This window comes from Pseudonaja textilis, chromosome 2 (genome assembly GCF_049901715.1).
Source record: "Pseudonaja textilis isolate UNSWEBS1 chromosome 2, rPseTex1.2, whole genome shotgun sequence".
NCBI classification, from domain to species: domain Eukaryota; kingdom Metazoa; phylum Chordata; class Lepidosauria; order Squamata; family Elapidae; genus Pseudonaja; species Pseudonaja textilis.
Window position 1 is genome coordinate 67,654,110 of NC_141991.1, and position 23,589 is coordinate 67,677,698.

The 23,589-nt window shown below is 36.6% G+C and overlaps 1 protein-coding gene and 1 long non-coding RNA gene across 9 annotated transcripts in view; one reads left to right on the forward strand and one right to left on the reverse strand.

The window, feature by feature from the left end:
* The window catches only part of EBF1 (EBF transcription factor 1), a 363,878-nt gene that overhangs the window by 38,228 nt on the left and 302,061 nt on the right, over positions 1 to 23,589 (forward strand). The gene's annotated exons all lie outside the window — the stretch shown is intronic.
* Positions 10,741 to 21,994, reverse strand: LOC148126900 (uncharacterized). Its single transcript, XR_015741705.1, has 3 exons — positions 21,728 to 21,994; positions 15,630 to 15,868; positions 10,741 to 11,866 (listed from the first exon to the last, which is right to left on the reverse strand). It is a non-coding gene; the product is annotated as an uncharacterized LOC148126900 (long non-coding RNA).

The window sequence follows — 23,589 nt, forward strand, 5'->3', positions numbered from 1 at the left end:
AAGTAAAAGGTAAAAAACTAAAAAGGAGGAAAAAAAAGTTCTTCAGGTTCTTCAACACCTTAATCCAATTAAGAGATCTCAGGTATAAAAGGATGCATAAGAAAAAAAGAAAGCCACAAAAAAAACACCACCCAATATGTAAGGTAAATAGAGAAAAAAAAAATACAGGGGAGGGAGAGAGAAAAAAGAAAAGAGACTACTCCCTTAAAAAAAAAGGAAAGCAATCATTAATACTAAAGCTTTTCCTTTAAAATAAAATGCAAACATAAAATTTTGACTTCAAAAGACAAAAAGAAAGACAAAAACCAAGTTCAAAAAGGTCAAAAATCCAAATAGCTATTATGAAAAGTAAACTAGTAAGTTAAAGTAGGAAATAGCGTAGCTTAGAAAAAATAAAAAGTGCACACTGCACATTGTTTGATTGTCCAAGGCTTTTGTTAACATTTATAACTCTCTTCTCCAGAGTCTTATCAGCTTTTTTCCTATAAGCTTCAGCACCAGACTCCAGATGTTGATAGAAACCCAGAAGAGCACCTGCAGTAATACTCTCCCATGCTCTTCCCTCTATCTTATCAAACAGGCAATGTCCTTGAAAAGAAGTCTCAGTTCTTTCTCAGCTTTGTCTGGTCAGGAAAAAATTTTTTTTTTCCAAGCCTCTAGTTGGCAGTGTTACAAAGTTTCTTTTGCTTTCACTTCCCCCTCCTTTTCCAAACAAAATATAATGGAAATTAATTAAAAGGGGAAAAAGATATTTAAAAAGATGACTAAAAGGGAGTCTCTAGCCTAAAATATTATAAAGTCAAAAAGGAGAGAAAGAATAGGTGGAAGAATTAAAAAACAGTCCAGTTTCAAAATATAAAATCATGTATAGAAAATCTAGCAATGAAACAAAATAAAAATAAAAATATTACTTTGACATTCCTGTTTAAAATCGCCGCTTAATCACTTCTGTCAAAACTTTTACAGATTCTTTCTTTTCCTTAGGGTGTCCTTTCAAATCTTAAAATAAAGAAAAAGTTCTCACCAAACCGGCACACTTTCTCTTTCCGTTCTCTTTCATTTCGGAGCTGTCCCAACTTCAGCAGCTTTAATGGCTGCCTCTTTGCCGCTGGCAAAAAGAGCTTCTCCTGGATCTACCAGGGACTTTGCGGTATCCCTGGGATCGACAGGAGGCGCTCTTCACTGTCTCTTCAGGATGGTTTAGATCCGATTGGACCATCCAGGAGAAAAGATATCAGCAGCGATCTCAGACCTCCAAGATCGCATGCCGTATCGTTGCGACGCCAGCTCCGCCCTCCTCTAAGAAGAAACTTTTAAGAAGAGGTTGCATGTAGTCACTGCATTGACTGAAAGAGATGATCTGACAAATCCTAATCCATTAGAGCCCTATGAAACATTTCCAACGTGGCAGCAGTCTCTGACTATATAAGTGACCTAATGCTGGGAGGAATAACAGCGTATGCTTTGTGTATTATTTATAAATAATATAATAATATAATAAACATGATAAATGCAATGTAATATAATTAATACAATGTGTAGCTAGAATTATATAAATATATTTTATTATCTCTCTCTCTCTCTCTCTCTCCATCCATCCATCCACCTATCTCTCAACAGAGTGGTCAATGCCTGGAATACTCTACCTGACTTTGTGGTTTCTTCTACTAACCCCAAACTTAACTCACTTAACCTTAGACAGTTGACCTCACCCCATTCTAAGAGGTCTGTAAGGGGCGTGCACCATGCCTACCTTCCCTGTCTTAATGTTCCTTTTTATTCATATCTATTTCATGTATTAATAATCATGTTTATACTTACATATATTATCAAATGCATGGTTGACAAAATAAATAAATAAAAATAAAATAAATAAAATAAAATGTTCTTATATAAACATAGTGTTAGCTAACAAGGCCTTAATCAGATCATGCCTCCTGCCCTGCCGTATGCCTCCCAGCCACCTCCTGCTCGCTGGGGCTTTTGATTCCTTTCAATGCGATTATTTCACATACTCTAATCCAGAATCATTGACATGAATACAAAAGGCTAGTGACATCTAATAGATGCCTCTTAGCTTTGCCTCCCTCTTGTTCCTTGCCTTTCCCCCACCTTTCCTCTTCTTCCTCCCCCCACCCACCTGACAAAAGCTTACAGACACTTGGGCTCTGTCTCTCTGAGCAGCATGAGAGGCTGTTCATGAAATATAAAGGAGGAAAAAGGACTGACGTAGGGCTGATAAGCAAGGGAGCAAAAGACCATAGATTAAAAGTAAATGCCACTAAATCCTATCCTGGATTCTCACTTGTTCCTTCAGTGTTTTCTTTAACTCTTCCACTGCTGAAAGAAAACAGAGGCTAAACCGAGGAGACCCACTCTCTCCCCTCCCTCCCTCCCTCTCTCCCTCCCTCCCTCCTTTCTCTCTCTCTCTCTCTCTCTCTCTCTCTCTCTCTCTGTGTGTGTGTGTGTGTGTGTGTGTCTGTGTGTTTGTATATGTGTATGGTTGAAGAAATAAAGATTATTTGTTCCCCACTTCCCCCAATGATCTGATATTGGGGTTTGGCTGACAGAAATCCAAGCAGCCTTGGGTTGCTGCAGAAAGACTCCAGGCAGCTTGTAAATCAACAGCCTGCTTGGATATTCGAATATAATACATTAGACAACGAAAGAGATTAAATGCTTCCCACTCCACCGCAAACAGTTTCTGATGTATGGTTAAGATTGATATAAAGCATATATGTATTTGTGTTTGTATAAATGTTGTGCATATATATACATCAAATGTTATATATTAAAAATGTATAAGTTACTGTAGAGCCAGTTTGGTCTTGTGGTTAAGGCACCAGGCTAGAAAGAAGAAGGCGGAGAGAATAAAGGCATAAAAGGCGGCTGGGTAACTTTGGACCACTCGCGCTCTCTCAGCTGAAATGAACTTCAGCCTGGGTCTCTGTGGTCTTAGTATAAGAGTTTAAACAGTGCACCTCAATTCCCCCAACTGTTGATGAAGCAGCAGCAATATTTTCATTTATCAGCCACTGAAGCTCTTGGAGGCCCATAGTTCCTTCCAGTATATTTCTGACTCAACCTGGAATTCTCCCTGTCTTTCATCCTCATCTATTTAACCAGTTTACACCCTTTCATGGTCATAGATAGCAATAGAAGCTCCTGAGTACTGTACCAGTAACTGTAAAACCAGTGTCAGTTGCACAAATTGTCTATCTCAAATTGATACTTTCAAGATATACAGGGACTTCACAGATGAAGGGGCATAGCTTGTCATACAAAATGATCACATGGATTGATATTTTTAATTCAAAGTTCTAAGACTAATTTGTTAAAATACAATCCCAGCCATTACTTCAATAACTTGTCTACACGCTTCTGTTTACTGGGTCATTGATTCAACAAACAAAAATATAGTGAAATTAAGTTTACACTGATGTGGGATACAGTGAGAATTCTATTTAATAATTTGCTCTTGCACCTTTCAGAGTTTTTAGAAATTCTTGGTTGATCTCCTTAAATCCTAACTAGTGGGCCAAGTTTGTAATTCATCCGAAGGCACCATTTTATGAAAAGCTATTTGGAATAATCTCTTGCAATGGCTTCATATGGGTTTTAAATAGAATCTGGGAAATTATCCAACCTCACAATTTACCATATATTGAAATTCCCATCAGCTTTGAAATTGGGTAAAAGGAAACTTAAAGTTGGATGTTTTAAATAATCAAGGAAGAAATGGGCAACTTTTGAAGGGCTGAGATTCTGTTATGGAAACTCACACATGGTCTGGGCATTCTTCCTTCCAGTCATCTAAAATCTTGGGAAACACCCAGATTTTAGCAACTTGGAAGATTCATGTCACTGCACTCAAAATGTGTTGGATTTTGTATTCCCAATTCTTTGAATATTTCAGTCGCTTTTAAAATGGCTTAATTTTTTTTTTAATTTTCATTTAATTTGTGAGGCTGGACCTGTTCTTCTAGGAAGCAATGAATATGAGGTGCCTGAGCATGCAGCATTATAAAGATCTGCTCTAAAAATGCATTTCAGAGTTTAAAAAAAGAGAAGTGGCAGGCTTAAAATGATTAACAGGACAGGTTTCCTTGGATTATAGCCATAAATCTCAATGTAGTCTCTACCCCTGACCATTTCTCTGGCCATTTTGAAAAAAAAACTCTTCAAATATTGCCACAAACCGATTTCCTTATTGAGTGAAGAGGAAGAATTCCCACTCCACTCCCTGAACACTTTAGAATGGATTCTTCAGTGTCGGGAGCTGTTGTTAAAATTTTATTAACATAATTGTTAATAAGGTAGTGCAGCCTGTAAAATCATGATATCAGGATTCCACCCCTTCTCTTTTTATGTTTGTATCAGATCTCATTTGGAAACCTAATGATTTTGAAATATTACCTGCATTCAAACTAAAATTACCTTTCAGTTTAAAAGAAAAGACACACTCCTGAGGCAAATGCTAGCTTTCTCTGTGATCTCTATGAAATTAACCTTTTAGTTAGATTCTTTGGCATTCGTTTCCTAGCATATCCATTGGCTGACATCCCAGATGTTAAGTCTTTCTAAGTGGGTGTTAAAGGACATTTTACCTGGCTCAACTTTAATAGAAGAATGACAAGAACAAGCAATATATAATCACTGCATACAGTTCTTTCCAAGAGGTGGATTACTGTAATGCATTTCAGCGTTAACGGGGATTTGTCCTTGTACCCGTGTTTTCATAGCCTAATATCTTTAGTTGTTTAAGGGCATAGGGACACGTTCAAAGAAATGTGAATGCTTTTGGCTCAGTCTGTTGATCTGGAAGGCCGAATGATTTTCATGTGAAATTATCCTTCAACTTTTTTTTTTACAAATTACATTTCTAGCAGTAACATATGATCTTCCTTAGCTGAGACTGTGTTCGTTTTATTTAATAGAGGGTACATCTCTGATTTTTCTATGTGCTAGAAATCTGTTGCCAATTCATTTTAAATGTTTCTTGTATTTTATTTCTTGAAATATATGGCCCCAAGATACTTGGAGTTAAATTTCTTAAGCTTTTGTAGTCCCCTTTAGTTAGTATACTGTTCCCCAATTGTTTCCATCCCATCTAGGTGGGATCTCCCCACCCAAATGAAGCAAATTGAAGGATATAAAGGTCATGATCTCTGACCTCTGTGTGTGACATGCTCTTTCACTATAACCTCTAGAATGAGAAGCCTAGAGTTCTTTTAATGTGTAAGTCTATAGATGGTTCTTGTTTATCGATGAAGTTGCATAGGTTGGAATGAATGGATGAAATGAATGAATGATCCTGTGTATTCTGTGGTCTCTCAATTAATGGACCATTATTGTCTTTAGGTGTGTGCATGTTTCCAGTGTGTGTGTGTGTGTGTGTGTGTGTATGGAGAGAGGGGGGGAGAAAAGCAAAGAATTGTGTACTTTTTTTAATGCACTAGCCAATTCTTAGGCCTGAGATGGGATTAGTAGTGGGAGGGGGGAAATATTTAGGTAGGCCCTTTTGCCTTTGGCCCTTTGCTCATTTGCAGTTTTTTTTCAGCACCAAATGTCATAGTAATCTCACTGTTTTGCCTTGATCACATGATGACGGCCTTATCTCGCCCCCAGCTGAAAACTGAAAGAGTTTTGTGTCCATCTATGAGTTTTGAAAGAAGAACTACTTTCCCCATTTTACCCATTACAGAACCAAAGCCAAATTCATTAATGAGCTCATCAGCTGGTCAACATCTTCAAATATTCTTTTTCCTTATATTTCATTAACTACCAATTTCTTAAAACAGGATATCATGATTCGTGCAAGATGTAAGGTCAACACAAGTTGTGTGTTGAGTTGTGCTGGGGATCCATAATGGTGGAAGCCTCTCAAACAGAAATTATATAATATGTCTATTCAGCAATAAGGAGAGCCACCCTCTTATAGAAAAGTCAAGTGACAAACACATTTCTTTCAGAAAACACAGAGCTCTGATGATTATCTTTGGATTTTTGGAGAATTATTATTTTATTATTACTAGAGTGCCCTGAAAGGCTGAAACCGAGAGACTGTCACCATAATTCTGAAGTGCTTTTTTGTGGGTGTTTTTCATCAGGATCCATTTATTTTTCTAAATAGAAACACATCTTTTGATAGAACCTATTTGAAGAAATCAAATGTGTTGAACTAACAGTTGAATCCTGAGGCAGGCAGCCTTAAGTATAACTGTACAATCTCAGTTGAGTGTCTATAGGTCTGTCAGTACGAGTGGAGTTTTCAAAGGCTTCCAAATTGTACGGACAAGGCTATCAATATAGTTTGTAGATAGAGGGGTGTTGTTTGTATATTGCAGTTTTAATTGAGGCAAGCTCTGCCCCTTTCATTTTTACCACGTGAAAAGATTCAGGAAACATTATTCCAGCCATTCTTCTGCCAACAGAAAAGCACAATCAATTTACTTAAGTTCAGTGGCCAAAATGAAAGGCCACAAGCATTGCCTTCCTCTTCTCCACAATCTTCAGAGGAAATAGGAAACCTCAAATTGGCTGGAAGCTCCTTAATGCATTTTCAGTAAGTTGACTCCCTGGCCATGCAGTATCAACTTCTCATTCCCACTTAGACTGAGGTAGGTGACCTGTTAGGCTCAGTGAGTTCATCTGATTTTGAATCCATGACACTGATATGTTAGCTGCTGAAGAGGGGTAGCATGTTTGCAAAATGGCTGCTCAAGGGGCGTGGGCAGTTACAAAGCACTTATTTACCAGAAGGAAAACTGAGAACATTGTGTTGCTTGACACTTACTTTATTCTCTGAGATGCTTCCTGTTCTTTTAGGTTAACATGACTTTCTTTCCTGACTTGGTAGGCAATCAGAACACAGCACTGGTTTCCAGCCACCCAATATACTTTCTTTGGAACATCTTAGATTCCTCCAGGGTATAAACTTGTCCTGCTTATCTGTATATCTTAATTGCTGAGTTGGGACTGGATTATTGCAATGCTTTGGGTCAGGGTCTTTCTTTGATGATTTGAAATGGTAACTGAGCCAAAATGGGAAAGCCAGTGGAAGCTGGGAGAAAGTTGTCATTGCAGAATTACACCCATCTTGAATTGCTGCACTGGCTACCAGTTGACTTCAAAGGTAAGATGCCACCCATCAGCTGAGAAGACAATGCCACTGAGATAATACCAGGGATAATGCCTTGCAAGGATTTCTGCATATCTGGTGTGAACCTCAAGGAAGACCTTTAAGGATTCTGTCCCTACCTGAAATGAAGGAGGTTGGGACCAAAAGGCAGGCCTTCTTGGTAGTGATTGATTATATGATATCAAATCTTTAGAATAGAATAGAATAGAATAGAATAGAATAGAATAGAATAGAATAGAATACTTTATTGGCCAAGTGTGATTGGACACACAAGAAATTTGTCTTGGTGTAAATACTCTCAGTATACATAAAGAAAAGATACATTAGTTAAGAATCAAGAATCATATTGTACAACACTTAATAATAGTCATAGGGTACAATCAACAATCAAATCGTACTAGGAAACAATCAGTATAAATTGTAAGGATACAAGCGACAAAGTTACAATCCTACAATCACAAGTGGGAGGGGATGGGTGATAAGGAGTGATGAGAAGATTAACAGTAATAATAGTGCAGATTTTGTAATAGTTGAACAGTGTTGAGGGAATTATTTGTTTAGCAGCGTGATGGCTTTCTGGAAAAAACTGTTCTTGTGTCTAGTTGTTCTGGTGTGCAGTGCTCTGTAGCGTCATTTTGAGGGAAGGAGTTGAAACAGTTTATGTCCAGGATGTGAGGGGTCTGTAAATATTTTCACAGCCCTCTTTTTGACTCGTGCAGTATACAGGTCCTCAATTGAAGGCATGTGGGTAGTAATTGTTTTTTAGTGCCCTCATAGATGGGTGTTTTCCATGATTTTTGATAATATTGTGATGATTGGGGAGACTGTGGTTCCTACTATGTGGGGTGCTACAGAATTACATGCTCTTTCCTCTTTTTTTTAAACATCTACAATACATGAGACTCCTGGTTGAGTTCATCCATCAATGTAGAGTGAGGTATGATCAAGTATGCTAACGATCCCTGATTATATTTTTCCACCTGTGGAAAATTAAGGAATGTTCTGAACATCTTGTCCCAGTGTCTGGATGTTGTGAAGGTCTGGATGAGGAAAAATGGCTTCAGTTGAACTCTGATAAGACTGAGTGGATTTAGATTTTGGGGCCTATTGGTTCTGAGACTATGCTATTTTTGGTGCTGTGTAGGATTACACTACTCCAGAAATCGTAGTCCCTAGGATTTCCCTAATCTGGAAATCCTCCTAGACTCATGATTTTTGCTCCATGAGCAGATGTCAGTCATGGCTAGCAGGGCCTTTGCACAGCTATGGCTTGTGCACCGATTATGCCTGTTTCTAGATGGGTAAGCATTGCCTACAGTCATTTATGTTCTAGTCATTTCCAGATTGGATTACTTCAATGCACTCTTATAAATTAAGGAATGATCTTAAAACATGGCAGTAATTAGATCGTAAAAACTGTATTATTCATTTTTGACTTGTTGGATGAATTATTGTATTGTTTGAGATACTTTGTTCTTTGTTCAAGAGTTTGTTCTTGTTGGTCAGAACAAGAGTTGTTCTGATTGGGACAGTTTGTAGTACTATTTTATAATGCCTTGGTAAGACCACACTTGGAATAATGCCTCCAGTTTGGGTTGCCACAATATAAAAAAGATGTTAAGACACTAGAAAGAATGCAGAGAAGAGAAACAAAGAGATTAGGGCAGTGGAGGCTAACACATGAAGAAGAGTTGTAGGAATTGGATATGTCTGAAAAGAAGGACTAGTGGTGACATGATAGTGTTTCAATACCTAAGGGGCTGCTACAAAGAAGAGGGGATCAACATGATCTCCAAAGGACATGAAGGCAGAAGAAGAAGCAATTGATGGAAATTAATCAAGGAGCGATCCCACCTAGAGCTAAGGAGAAATTTCCTGACAGTTAGAACAATTAATCAATGGAACAACTTGCTTCCAGAAGTTGGGGGGCACTCCAGCGCTGGAGGTTTTTAAGACGAAATTGGATAACTATTTCAAATTGTATAGAATTTGTTGCCTGAGCAGGGGATTGGACTAAAAGACCTCCAAGGTCCTTTCCAACTCTGTTATTCTGTAAAAGTTGTAAAGAAAAAGAACCTTTGTCCACCTACCCTAGTCTTCTACTTGCTTCACTGGTAGCCATAGAAGAGGCTGGTCATAAGGTTTTGGACAAGACCTTTGCAGTCCAGTGGAAATTTATAAGGGGAAACCCTGTATGCTCTCTGCCCCTCCCCAATAATTTTATCTTAAATTATAGTTAACTTATTCCCAGAAAAAGAATGTGGTAAGGAATAAAAGACAAAATAACTGCATTGCCTTCAGCTCTTGAGCTGGGGGAAAAATATCCCTGGCCAACTGTAGTTATTCTCATCATTTTCAACTCAAGCATCCAAAAAAAAAAAAAAAAAGTCACAATGAAAGCAAAAGTCTGTACCAAAATATACAGTGCATACGTGACTGGTTGGCCATTTAGATATTCATGAACACAGATGGACATCCAGATGCACTTGTATACATGCAGACTAACACATACATGCTCACACACCCACATAGGACAAAATCCTAGTTCTGAAGTGCTGTGTCAGTGAGATCTTTAAGATCACTTTAGTTCACACAATTCCCAAGTATTATTTCTAAAACTCAGGCATTTAAGGTTCACAGTTCTACAAAGATAAACATTGGTAAAGACCATTTGTATTTCATCCAATTAACTTGTAAACATTATGCAACTGGATTTCCCTTCCCTCTTACATTTTATAGGGAAATAAATTCTCCCGATTTCAATTAGATTTCCTCCCTGGTAAGGATATGTACGATTGCAGTCTTAATTATATTTCACTAGGATATTTTCTACTGTTATCATTTTAAAACCCACACAGGCAATATATATTAAAGATTTTCTTCCTCTCCCCTTTCAGTATTGTTCCAGAAAATTTAAGGAAATCTTCGCATCCCCTGATAGCAGCATGGTTATAGGTCATTATTTTGTCAAGTGCCAGCCAAGAAGCCATTGTTTTCCAGAATGAGAAGTTTCCCCTGGTTTTCTGCTCCTTGTCCTCCAGGGAGGTGTTTTTTGCATGTCCTGCTGCCTTCCTTTATCAAGGGGTTAATGAATTGTCCCTTGCTCCAGGCAATCCTATCATGTGCCTGGTTGAGTCTGAAAGCTAGGCTTGCTGGAGCCTAGGGGCATCTTTTCCCAGCCATCTCTGAGGTGGCCACCTGGGCAAATGAGATCCAGCACAGCTTGTCCTGAGGACACAAAATCTAATTGGTTGTTGCTGCTCCTTGTCCAAAGGACCTGCCTGGTGAAAGGTAGGAACTGTATGGGAAGTTAATCAAAGCTGGAAGCCATCTCACTAGCTTCAGGAAATGGTGTACCTCCACAAAGGGGAGGGGATGTTTCTCTCCCCTCTTTTGTATTCATGAGAAGGTGTCATTCATGAGGCCATTGTGCTGAACTAATCAGGTTAATTGTGGACTCCTGAATAGTCTTCATTTAGCTGATCTTTCTTTCCTGTTACAGACCGATAGGGTAGTGAGTGATTACATGTAGTTTGCATTTTTTTTGTATGGCTTGCTGACTCAAGAATAGAGAGTTTAATTTGATGTATAATATTTTATGTGAGATATAACTGGCCCCACTGGATTGTGGGATCAATAAAATTATAAAATATGGTCGTATTATGATTTTATAGAAAGATGTACAGATTATTTGTACTGATTATTGGCAATAGTTATTTGGAATTTATTTAGATCTAGTGGGTTATAATCAGAAGCTTCCCTTTGGCTTGAAATATTTTATAACTGTCAACAAGCTCATACTCTAATTTTCAGTGATGAAGGCTACATACAATAAAAGGTTTTGCCTGTTTTGTTTTGTTCTGCAAATATTCTTTATTTTATTTTATTTATTCTTGATGTAGTTTATTGATTATATTATAGCTTGACATTTTTTATCACCATGGGCTTGGAAATCATGATTCTCCCTTTTATATGTGGATTATAACAAACAGGGGAGTTATGTCCTTGCTTAAGCAGACCTATAAACTAGATTCATACATCTTACCAAGCCAAAGTATTATGGAATTGAGATGGTTAATAAATTTTACAAATAATCAAATCAATCAGTCATGTATTTGAATATTGTTGGAATGGCATGCCATGTAAATCCAGCCATTTGTGAAATAAGGTTTAAGATTTAGTAAATTATACAAATCCAATCCTTCAACAGTCTAAAGCAAGAAATGATTTAGGTGTCCATTCAGAGCGCAGGGCACATCGGATTAAAATCTCACAAAACCATTTATGTGAAATGTTACAAAATGTTGCAAAAAAGGAAGCTTATGGGCCTTTCCTACCCAAAATCAACAGCTGCTGATTAATATAAAAGTGGAGCTGCTTTATGCCTAATGGGCATCAGCTCCAAGGATCAGGATGAATGCTTTCCCAAATTCTTGGCTCATTTGGAAAATTAAAAGAAAAAGAGGGAATGAAATGCTCAAGTCTGTCAAAAAAGCACAACTTTTGAATACAGTAATTCAGGTGGTGTGGAAAATGAACTCTGCACATGCTCAAAGACATTCCTTGTGTGCCTTTGAATGCTGTCCTTTGATGTGGGAAAACTGGCTTCAGATTTCTGGTCTGCGGAAAGGCCTCCTTGGATGTTTGGAGGTAAGATTAAATCACCTCTTGTCTAAATTCTCCATGCCTCTTTGCTGAGAAGCAAATGTCGCTCTTGATGGTCCTCTGTGAATGATTGGGAAACAAAGAGAAAATTTGGTCCACCCCTTTGTTCAATTTAGAAATAGGAGGCAAACTCAAGGTCACTAATAGCTGGATATGTGAGACATGATCTTAAACGGAGCAGCAATGGGGACATTGTGTATTTCAGTTCTCATACGATGAAACTCTATTTTTCCCTCTGTTTGGATTTTACATTAGGGTCATTTAAAAACTCAAACAGATACACATAACCATTCGCTATTTCCTTCCTCTTTCTCCTCTTCCTTCTCCCTTGCACACCCCATCTTTGTAGTTATCTTTCCAGATAAGTCAAGGCTGAAGAAGCAGTTCCTTAGACTTTCTCACCCTGCAGGCTCAAATAATTTCCCTGAAGATTCTTCTTCAACGTAAGAACAGCAAGCCTGGAGCCCTGGTCCTCATTGCTCTCCTACTAGCTCCCCCCCCCTCCGAGATTTTGCTTGGTATTTATTACATCCGTTAGAGTAAATGTGAAAAGATGACTTCTAAAAAGAAGTAAGAAGACAAAACACATTCAGCCTTCAAATATCGAGAAAGCCAATGGGAACCCTCTGTCCCTCTATTTTTTGTCTATTATTTTAAACATTTCTTTTCTCACCATCTAATACTTTCTCCCTTTGGAAGATTCAGGAAAAAGAGAGAACTATATATCCCCAGTCAAATTCCTCCCTGGTTATCTCTGAATGCGTACAGTAGTAAGATACAATTAATTTTATTTAAAGTGCTCATTCATAGGAAGACTAGTTAAATAAACAAATGCATTCTCCTAATTCTTGTTGAGGGAGGATGCTGTACACTTAAAGCCTAAAAACTCAGGTCTAGTCATTAACTAAAACCTCAAATAAGCAATGTTTGTTTTGCCACACTTCAGAGTACATTGCCAATAATGGTTGTCAGTCTAATGAACGTACATTGTTAATGCTGCTACTGCCAGACTTCACTTCCAGACCAAGACTATCTCAACTTTGTTATTAGGATGAAGCTATTTTTTTTTAACACCCCCCACTTCCCATCTCCTGCTTTGTTGGCACTGTAGATACTATACTTGTATTGAAATATGCCCTATGAATGCTGATCTTCTCCAACGTGCAGATGGGAGGTGTGCAAGTAAGCAGCTGAAATGGGATAATGCCCTAAGCAGAAAGGGAAAAGGATGATCTTTCTGTTTATCCCCGAAAATAGGAGGCAAAGGAGCTTCCAGATTAGTTAATGTAGCCGTCACTTCTTATTCACTGATATGAGTGTCAAGTTTAATTTGAAATTAGGCTTCTACCTTTAGTTAGGAATTATATTGAGCAGAATATGATTTTTTTTAAAAAAAAAAAGCAGAGGCAAAAAATCTACAGAAAACCCTGGAGATGTGTTGAAGCATATGCTAATTTTGCTTTGAGAATTTCAGATTCTGGATCAATTGTTATGGTTCTATAAAAATATTCCATTTGGAGGAAAAAGGATTTTCCTAATTATATTTTCTCAGTTTAAACAAATAAACACAAGTGGTTGGGTTTTGGAACTAATTTACATGTGCGTGTTTAAAGTCAATTTCTTTAAACTTCAGATGTATAGGAGAAAGGGATGTTGGAAAAAGAGACCTGCCATGTAGTGAAACTTATAAGAGCAAAATGATGGATTGCTCAGGTTTGCACAACTAATTTGAAACATATACACACACATATATACTTACACAGATAACCACTGATGCTTGGGATGTAACACTCATCTGACACCATTAATAATAAGCTCAAGTACTTTTTAAACACGATTGAAACAATTTAGCACTGTACATTTTCAGATCATTATCTGACCTGAATATTCAGACATAAAAGCCTTTCTGAGAATTACACATTTTAAACAAATCATTTTAAATTCTTATTAATAAGATTTTCCAACTCTTGGGGAAAAAAGTGATGAATTTATGTAATGTTTCCAGTTGTTATGCTTCATATTAACTGTATGATTTTTTTTGATAGCCGTATTTTTCTTTCTTTCTTTGTTTTCTACAAAAAGCTGGTATATTTCTAGTCATTCAAATTTGGACAGAATTTTACTTCCTGTTTCAAAGGTCAAGGCGAGCTGACCTCAACAGCAGCGCTGAGACTGCTGAATTATTCATATCATTGACTTTGTGTCAGCTTCCACATTTGTGCAGAGGGATGTTTTATTCATTTATCTCATTTAGGGTCCTTCTCTGCACCTGTTTCTAGCATTAAGTACCCTGTAATTTGCATTTGATGCTAATTTAGTTTCATATCAGCCTGGTCCCCCCTTGTTAATTTAATTTTCGAAGGCCCTTTTCATTATACTAGAAATGTTTCCCTCTTTAAAGCAAACATCTATACAAGTAATTGTATAAACTGCCTTTTAAATAATATCTTTTAGAAGATTCCATTGCTTAATTCCTTAATTCCCATAATTAGCCATGGTTTGATTAATGTTTCAAAGGGTTAAATTAAAATGCAAAGTTACTTGAAGGCACACTTGAATAATTTTATCTACCCTCTGTAACAGTTTCTGCATTACTGCCTTTCATTCCACTTGTGGTTTTGAAAATTATATGTGTTAACACTTCCTAATTTCCTTTATTTAGTATTTTTTTTTCCAACAATGAGAAACACTAAATGAGAATCCTGCTAGTCTAACCAATGGTTAAGATTCCTTCCTCGTCCTCTTGTTTTTCCTAATAGATTTGAGACTGTAAAAGAGTCACAGAACAGAGGAAACCCAAATCTAGAAAACAGCCCCTCTCTCTGGCTTTGTATTCCTTATTATATAGCAGTTTAAATATTCTCAATAACAATGTCTCACAAAGATAACTAGATTGCATTACTGTGGCCTGTCAGGCAATATGTTGGGGCATAGTTACCCCCAGATATTATTCTATTTTTCAAGCATTAAGTATAGTGTCTTTCTTTTCAACCTGTTAGTAACAATTAATGTAGGATATGTCTTTAAAAATATAAAAGGTTTTTTTTTTCCTTTCTAAGTGTCTTGTAAGGATTTTTAACCCATTTGTTCCATCTAAGAAAATGCAAACCTATGTAGAAAAGCAGAATAATTTTGTCCTTTCTATAGTTAAACCAAAGCACACCAAAGGCAACAATATTATTGCAACACTGAATTAAACAATCTATTATGTTAATTTCACTAGAAGGTCATTTTTCACTGGTGGGTGTTTGAGCCACTGCTCCTAAAACTAATTGCCACAGAGAATCTCTTCTTTCATACAGTATTATACACTCATTTCAGCTCTCTCCCATTAGACAAATAGTAATGTTGAAAGTGCTGGAAAAAGAGCAGTATGAGGAAAAAAGAGAGGGAGGTTATAGAGAGAATATAGACAAAACAGTCAAAGTGTTGGCCATGATGATGTGATCAAAGCTCCATTTTTTATGTGCAATGAGATGTACATAAAAATGTGGCCTTTAATCCCGCCATTGTGGCTGTCATCCTGATTGTTTTGACCACACCCTGGAGACATTCTAAGTTACATGACAAAATATATTGTACAAGTGAGCTTTATGGACACAATGGTCTTTCCATTTATATTTAAAAATATACAAATGCTTATAGCATTTTGATTTATATTTTCTGATCCTTTCATTCTTTCTTATCTCTGCCTAAACCCTTAGGAAAAGGAGAGATAATATAATTGTGACAGTAGATGAGCAACACTACTTGCTTACTAGAGCAGTGGTGTGTGCATTGTGAACAGTGGCGTGACGGAGGCATTTCCTCTCTAATGACTCACCATGTCTTATAGTGGCACCCATCCTCCTGTGTGGTAGTAGAAATCCTGTCTTCATTACAGCTCCAGCAATGTTTGGAAGAAAGTCTAGATGAGAAACACTGATGAGGACATGGCCTGAAGCTATTTAGATTTCTCTTTCCCTCTTTTTCTTTTATTCATTCCAACTCCCATTGTTCCGATCCTTTCTGGTTAAATTGGTGAACCGCTTTTGTTCGACTGGCAATACGTCACTTGGTCTTCTGTTGAAAAGAAAAAAAAAAGGAAAAAAAAGTGTTCCGGTTCTCATCCAGTATCTCTTCCATTCCTATCCAAGAGCATTGAAAGAGTAGACCTCTTTCAGGTCCATCCTTGAATTTACTAACAGCCACATTTCAATCTGGATTTTCTGGAAGACATTTGTATAAGTTGGCATTTGTTGTCTTATCAAAAATCTGCTGGAGGTCAAGATAAATCAATGCTGAAGCTGTTAGAGCCATGTGCCATGTTTGATTCCATTAAGTCTTATGATTCCCCTCATGATATTGCTGGGGCCACATTTCAGTGGTTACAATTTTCCATATGTTGGAACAGCTCTGTTTCCCACCCTTTTTCTCCATTTGTGGAGGTTCAGCATTGTATCCCTTTTTAATTACTTGATATTATATTCTTCAAGGGACCTTTCTGTGTCCCTTGATTACTTCTATCAATTTTATATATGCTAGTGACCCTTTTATCTGAATGACAGTGGAGTAGAGTAGAGTTCCCATTTGAATGTATCCCTACCATCTCAAACCAGAGATAAATTGGTTACATTCCATCCTGCTCATCCTATCCTTTTTTGTGCGTTTTTCCCCGTCTTTGGGGGCTGCTAAACCTTAGTGGCTAGGAAGTTACAAATCTAAATAATTGGGGGACAATTTTTTTTCTAAAGCTCTTCATTAATAAAGCATCAAAAATTTGGAAATTTTGTTTAAGGAATGTTTGTAGGCTCTATCCATTGTTTATCACTGAGGTGACAAAGCAGCTGGTTCAGGCCATGATTGTTCACATTTGGATTATTGTAGCAATTTGTTAACTGGATTGCTTGGCATTGCCCCTTATTCTGGGGCCAGAACAACACGCTTCATACTCTTTTGGATAATCCCCAAACTATCCTTACCTTTCTCTGATATCAGTGCCAACACCAGCTGGAAGTTTCTGAAAGATATCAATTTAATTTCCTGGCTTTGTGCAGAGGCATAGCTACTCATTTGAAAATTATACCTCATATGCCTCTGGCTTCAGCCCATTAACCTTAGTGATATCCTGGTTCTTCCTCATAGTAAAATAGCCACTTTACATTTGAGAGGCTTTTCCCAATATTGTATTGGTTCTTTGGTTCTTCCATTAGAATTATGCCTGGAATCTGACTTTTCAATATAGAAATAAGCACTAACAGCCTGTTCTTATCAGCCTTTCTGGGGCTGGTTTAAGTATTAATTCTCTATGCAGAAACGTATTCTTATTTAGATAGAGCTATTAATGATTATTTTAAATGTTATGGGGCCATTCAGGTAACTGAGGCTCTCATTTTAGTTGTGATTGTGAATTGGATTGTACTAAGTTATTGTATTAATTAATGATATATTTAATTAATGATATATTTTGATAATTAGGGATGTATTTGTTTGGGGCTGATAAAAATAAAACTACTACTAGCAAGTAATATTTATATATTCATATTTGTACAACATGAATGTATTTAATGCTGTACAAATTTAAGTTAAGCAATGCCCAACTTTTTCAACTTTAGTCAACTGAAACTTTTAAAATACTGATTTTGGAATAGGTTGACCATCTTTTGAGGAAGGATTATTAGTCAAACATGCTACTGCTTCTTATTGTTAAGTTTTGTTTATAAATATCTATCATCTGTCTGTCTAGCAAATTTCTTGCTAGCTTATTTATTTTGTTACATAATTTCTTTCTTTGTTGTCAGAGTGACAAATGGTAAAGCATGTTTTAAGTCCAGAATATTTGGATAGCATGCTGAAGTGCCTTAAAAAGTCACCATCAGCCTTTTATTGAGTTAATTTATTATCTGTTCTACCTAAAGGGGCTGAGGCTATCACTTCTAATACAGAGTTTGTACACATGATTTTGTGTTCATTTTTTGGAACTTCATCCTATTGATTTCAAAGGATTTTCTTCCTTGCAAATGTGGTTAGAAGCATTGAATTGAGGATATAAGCTAGTTTTATTTTTTAAAAGCTGTGGGCACCATTCCTTTGCTTTAAAAACATTCAGTTTAGGAAGGAAATATTTTTTCCTGCTCAAAAATGAATTCAGTGGTCACTTTGGATTGTATCATTTGTGAATTTTTCATGTACTCAGTAGTATCAAAAAGAACCATATTTAAATCAGCTGTCTAATTGATTAGTCTCTGCCAATATTCCTGGCATTGTAGATATGGCTGCTTCTATTCATGTTCTCATAATGTTGCATCGCTATGAAAGCTGGTAGGCATAATTTGTCTCCTGGTTCATCCAATCAAACTCAGCTAAGCATTCATTAGATTAGTTTTCTTGAAGTTCTGTGGTTTGGCATTTTCCAAATTGGAGAACGTGATTCTGTGAGAAAAAACATGATCAGGAAGGAAACAATAAAGACAAGATGTGGTTGACTGAATTTTTTCTTTATCCATGTAAGTGATTTTTCAGAAATCTTTCAAAAATTCAATAAAAGATGGAATAGAAAAAAGCATCATGAAAATAGACAATATATAGAAATTAACATATATGGTCTTTTTTATACTGTCACATGATGATAAAGAAATAGAAACAAAACTGACCTTGCTTAAATTTCTTCAAAACAAGATGGTAGATTTTCATCAGGAAATTGGTTTGTGCATGTTCATCAACTTCATTAAAAATAAATAAATTCAGTGCTCTCTGAAAAGCCCTGAATTAATCCTACCAATTTATCTAAGTACAAGTTGGTATTTATATCAAGGAGTATAATTTTATTTATTTTATTTTATTCATAAAGCCCATTTCTGATAACTTCTAAATGATCTTTCAAATGGAAGTTTTCAATAGATTATGATTTAAATCAATGGAACAAGACATTTACATCTAAGTATGTTATTTTTTTATTTTAAATGAGATTTACTAATGATTGCCAAAGTGCCTTATGGCTCCTGACAAATTTAGAATTCCTGACCTTATTATTATTATTTATTTATTTGTTGTATTTATTAGATTATTCTTAATGAAATGAAAATTAGAATAATATGCAGAAGTAGTCATTTAATTGTATATTATAATTTATAACACAGATTGCAAAAGTCTAGCTCCCATAATCTCCCTGCCATCTTGGCCAAATTGAAAAAGGCTGATATATTTGATTTGGATTATCTTGTCTTTTGTTCATTTTATATTGGGAACTGTAGTAAAAACAGGGATATGCCTTTTCCTCAACTTCTGAGAAATGAATGCATTCTTGAGAAATGGGCAAAGCACTTGACTGGACTAATGTAGACAGAACTCATTGCTGTATAGATTAAAATGAAACCCTATTCACCGATGCATATTGTCATCAAAAATCCACAGATGTATTACTTTTCTTCCATTTTGTTTTGTATTTACAATGATTGCCTCAGCTTGGAGCACTTCCTGAGTATTAATAACCATTCAGAGTTAATGGTCTTCAATTTTGCCTTAAGACATCAACTCCTCCTAGCTGGTCATTAATTTCCAGGAAATGCCCCATGTTGAGGTCATTATTGCTTAATTACTTCCGTATACATTAATGCTAGTTTTGACAATGTACACTTTTCTGCTATGAATTATGTGTGCTTTATAATTCATTTAATAGCTCGTTAGAACAAAAGATGACCTTGATTATTATTTATTTATGTTTTCTCTATAATTTTCCTCATACATGTTTTCTTCAACAGAGCAAAACTGTGCCATTGGTTCTAATGGGTACATGAAACAAGCCCTCACTAGTGGCACAAGGCATGATGACTAGGAAGATACAGGATTTGAAAGACATTTCAGTAAAGAGAGTAAAATAAAGCAGTTTTCAGGAATCTGTCACCTCAGATTCATAGCATAAAACCATGTGTTTCATGAGCAATTCATTCATGAAATCTTCCATAGCTGGAAAGATGGTCAAAAGGAAGATGACCAAAATATCTGCATGGATATTTCTTTGAAAGTAGGAAATGGTATATTGCTTGATTTCATTGCCAAATTTTGATAGAAGGAAGATCACATTGAAGAAAATGTGAAAAAAAGAAAAAAAGCCCTTCCGTTCATAAAAATTCTGGAAATCTCCTATTATTATTATTATTATTTATTATTATTATTATTATTATTATTATTATTATTATTATTATTGTTGTTGTTATTGTTGTTATTGTTGTTATTGTTGTTATTGTTGTTATTGTTGTTATTGTTATTATTATATTTGATGCCAAGTCAAGCTTCCAATGTGCAGTCCTCTCTTCTTATCCCAGAGCTTGGGACAAAAGCTAGATCTTCAAAGCTTCAGAGAAGGGTAGGAGGGCAGAGGCCTGCTGAACTTCAGGGAGGGGGGAAAGGTGATCCATGGGATAGGGGCTGCTGCTGGAAAGGCACCTAGTTCCCATAAGATGTCGATATTCAACAGAAGGGGACTAGGAGTGTGCCTACCCTTCCTGACTTGGTAGGATGGGTAAATGTCCTTAGAGAAAGGATAACCTGGCCCCTGTGTCATACAGGGCTTTGAATTGCACCCAAAAAGAACCTGGAAACCAGAGTAGCTTCCACACTTGGGTGTTAAAGGGAAAACCCTAGGGGTATCCATTGTTGTCTGTGCTGTTGCATTGTGAACCAATTGAAATTTTCAGGTAGTCTTCAATTTACCACCCAAACAGTAGTACCAACAGTATTTCAGAATTGGTGAAATAAGTGCAGATGCCTTTACCTCCTGTGGAGGGCTGTGTTTGGAAAGATTATATGACTTGAGATCCACAGTAAGTTTGCATATTTTAAGTACACATAATTAAACATTCTAATTTAAAACACACGACAGGTGTCAGACTGTAATTGTGGACATGTTGTGCCAGCGCTGGAGTCTCCTTTCAGTTATCTTTGTTTGCATGAAATGTGAAACTTTTAAAAACCCTAGTAAAAATTGTAAGAAAAATGGACATTTGATGCAGCAGAGATTTAAATTTTTTAAAAAAAACCCTCTTCTTTAAATTCAGGCTAAATATCTATTTGCCTGCTTAGCTTTCTCTCTCTACCCATCCTCCCAGGCATCCTTTTTGTTTAAAAAAAAAAGGCTGGAAGAGCAAACAAAGAAAACATAGAGGAAATAAGCCTAGTCACTCTTTAAAGAGACAGTAGCAGGTGGAGAGGCATAATGTTTCAAGCTGAATCACTGAGAAAATGTCATATTTTCAAAATTGTTATTTCTCTAAATGTTCATTTGGGGCCTATTCCACCAAAATGTGTGTTTCCTAAGCTAAATTAACTTCTTATCCTACTTTAATGGCTTTACCCTCTGATTTCAATAATAATAATAATAATAATAATAATAATAATAATAATAATAATAATAAGGCAAAGTTGCTTTTATTTAAAAGAAAGGCCTGCTGTCTCATTCTCATTTACTGTATGCATAAGCTAATTTGCACCATTCTAGCAGTGTGAAGGGCCGTTGAAGTGGGACTAAACATTATTTGCACCAACTCTGAGAGCTCTTCATGGAACTTACTGAAGCAGGATAAAATGCTCTTAGCAAAGAATCAGTGTTATAATGCTATTTTAAAGAAACAAATACTTTTTTTATTTGTGGAAGAGCTTGTGGAAAGTTGGAAGGAAGCTTATTTCTAACAAGAATATTTATCAATGGTTGGCTTGTTACTAATCTTGGGGCGAGGGGAGGAAATGCTGCAACTGTAGCAAAAAAGGGAAAGGTTTAAGAATTTGTAAAGTCAACAATTAAAGATTTTTCAAGGGGGAAATACAGTTAAGAAGCAAGCTCATGCAATGGAAAAGATGGATGATTTAAAGAAACGGCTTTTTCAGGAGCTGATATTATGCAAAGTTGGGATTTCGGCAAAAGCACTGAGGAATCATGCTTCTCACCTTCAGTCAGTAGTGGCTTTGTAGCGTGTCATGAATTAGTCCTTAGACTGGGGTCTTCTTGCAATAAATCCCGACCATTAGACTGTGGCTCACGGTGGGCAGAGGAGCTTGGACCAGAAGGGGTAGCCTCTGTTTGGGTTGTTGTTAGTGGCATGTAGCAAAGTTCTCCTTAACGGAAAGGCTCTGGCTCCAGAGTGTCGCCAGTGAGAGTAGAAACATAACTCGCACATCAGGTGAGAAGGAAAGAGCGTTGCCTCCACTAGAGAGATTCACATTGCATTTGGGACACTGGTGGTTTGTTTGAAGCTTTAAAGGGGGGAGGGGGAGCAGAGATCAAAATAAACCTTCCTTTAGGAGCTTAGGAAATGTTTCCCAAATCTTGTGACTAAAAACAACCACCATCCTCGGTAGAGCTTGATTTTTATTTTTAAAAAAACCAACATCAGATGTCATTTTAAAATACTGTTGTGCCTTCCTTCCCTTGCTTTAGTACATCTCCAGTTTATTTTCATGTGTTATCTTTATTCATTTTTATGATGGCTCCTTTAAGAGGCAAAAGCATGTCATTAGGTGTAAGGAACTTTTAACACTTCTTCCTCATTTCTGCATTTGTATAATTACTGTTAAGCCACATTGGAAAGCCTGAGGCCTAGTGAATTCTAAAATGGCATTAAGTTTCATAAGCAAGAAGGAAAAATAAATACCTTGAACAACTACTCAGAAAATTTGGCTAGGAATTCTATCCTTTTGCCTATCAATAATATCAGTGATAACAACAAGAAGAATCAAGGCAGGTAATCTGATTTTGGGAGGCAGCATTTTAAATTTTGATTTGCATTAGTTTTGTTTCATTAAGAGGCAGATTATGTGTGAATATAATGTTTTAGGAGATCAGAGATATAGCAACTTCTCAACATTTCTTAGGGGTCTAAGACTTGGAGGGACACAATAGAAAATGTCCAGAAAGATACACAGAACTGTTTAGTTTATCTGATTTTGGAATGACTCAGGGGCAGGAAACTGCATCATATGTACTTCTGTTAGGCATAAAAGGAGTCACATAGAGCATATATGAGCCAGGATTGAAACCATTTTTCATTAGGATTTTATTTATTAACCAAATTTATTTATTATAAATTTGTTTAGCTGCCCATCTCACCCAGCACTCTCGGTGGTGCACAGTAAATAAAACAGAAAATATAATAACAACAAATACAAATCTAAAAACTATAATTAAGAATATGTATGGAAAAGGAAAAGATGCATTGCTTTCCCAGAATGAATATATGAAATTGTGTGAAGGGTCTTAAAAAGTGATGGATCCTGAGGTCTAGAGCAGATGCAACGTGATACTGCTAGCTCAGGACACAGGCAACCTTTGACCTTTAGACTAATTGGGGGAAGCATTTCACAAGCTGGCACAAATATCAGTCCCTTCCTTGTTGTCAGAGGAGGCAGAAAGAAAGAAAAAATGTGTTCCAGGAAAAAACTAGGAGAAATCAGAAAAAAAGAGAAACCGGGATCTCCAACCACTTTTAATTCTGTTGATATGCACCATTTGCTTCAGTTCTGCCTACCACTACCATGGGAGAAGCTTCAAGGATATGGCCCTATATAGAGACAAAAGTCTCCTATCTATGCTTTCCACGAGCTCTTTACTGCACCAATCTAGGTAGACTTTTTGTGTTCTATTTCTTAAAAGAGAAACTTGAGGGGGGGGGGCATGCACTCCCCTCCCACCTCTGCTCCCAGCAATTTAACTACTGAACTGGACTCTGAAGGCACAAGTAGTCTAAAGAAAAGTGTTGCAATAGAACGGAAAGGGCTCTTGCTGCATTTCAAGAAGTCTTGAGTAGCTGTGC